The sequence below is a fragment of the Octopus bimaculoides genome, chromosome 25, assembly GCF_001194135.2.
Source record: "Octopus bimaculoides isolate UCB-OBI-ISO-001 chromosome 25, ASM119413v2, whole genome shotgun sequence".
NCBI classification, from domain to species: domain Eukaryota; kingdom Metazoa; phylum Mollusca; class Cephalopoda; order Octopoda; family Octopodidae; genus Octopus; species Octopus bimaculoides.
This window is the reverse complement of record NC_069005.1, coordinates 6,697,735-6,698,741: the sequence shown is the minus strand read 5'-3', so window position 1 is coordinate 6,698,741 and position 1,007 is coordinate 6,697,735. Positions and strand designations below refer to the sequence as shown.

Genomic DNA, 1,007 nt, shown 5'->3' with positions numbered 1-1,007 from the left:
TTATTGTCAAATTAAATAAATCATTATTATTTATTTTAATATCATAATATTTTATATATATATATATATATATAAATTTAATATTTTAATTTATTTTTTCACCCCCTAAATACTTAGGGTTTGACACTTATATTATTTAACATTATTATTATTATTATTGGCTCCGCCCCCTTCCTCTTCCTTCTTCGACCGGCGTGGTATGTCAGTTTCTTTACAGCACAACACATAGCTGAGGTGATTATTATTATTATTATCATCATTATTATATTTTCTACAAACATTCAACATTTTAGGCGGCACGGATTGGGACTTGGTATCTTGTGAGAAATTAATAGCTGTAAGTGTTTCTTGGGGGGACGAAATTAGGACATTTTCTGTGTATATATATGTGTGTGTGTGTGTGTATGTATATATATATATATATATATATATATATATATATATATATATAAAAGAGTGGCCAGCACGTGTGAAGTGTGTAGAACTAGACGGGCTTTTAAACGACCAAGCTATGCTTTGTAATAATAAGTCACAAGTGAATTTGCGTGTTTATTATTATACAAACGTGTGTGTATACATATATACATATATATGTATGTGTGTGTGTGTTTGTATAGCCTGTAACTTAGTGCGTATAATGCCTTATGTATCATATGCGTATATGTGTGTGGTTATATGTTTATATACACAACACATATATTCAAATAATGTAGATAAACATTTGTCGTGTGTATATAAAGTGTGGTAATATTCAGAAAGGATGACCACCACGTGTGAAATGTGTAGAACTAGACAGGCTTAGTCACAAGTGAATTTGTGTGTGTGTATGTATATATATGAATCGTCTTTTATGCATATATATGATCTGTAACTTAGTGCGTATAATGTTTTATGTATGTATGTGTATATATACATGAGTATTTATATGCTTATGCACGCGCATGTATGTTTAAATACAGACGGACATTTGTAATCAACAACTTGGGATATATGTGTATATATATATA

At 29.2% G+C, this 1,007-nt stretch overlaps 1 protein-coding gene across 3 annotated transcripts in view; it reads left to right on the top strand.

Moving 5' to 3' along the window:
- The window catches only part of LOC106873018 (ATP-dependent RNA helicase DDX19A), a 22,523-nt gene that overhangs the window by 3,805 nt on the left and 17,711 nt on the right, over positions 1-1,007 (top strand). The window contains exon 1 of one of the 3 annotated variants that reach the window (XM_014920218.2): positions 170-234. The exons of 1 other annotated variant lie outside the window; for it this stretch is intronic. The gene's annotated coding sequence lies outside the window, so the exon portion shown is untranslated. Of the gene's footprint in view, positions 1-169; positions 235-318; positions 338-1,007 lie in introns of those variants that run through there. One more of the 3 variants, XM_014920219.2, reaches the window with a different exon arrangement.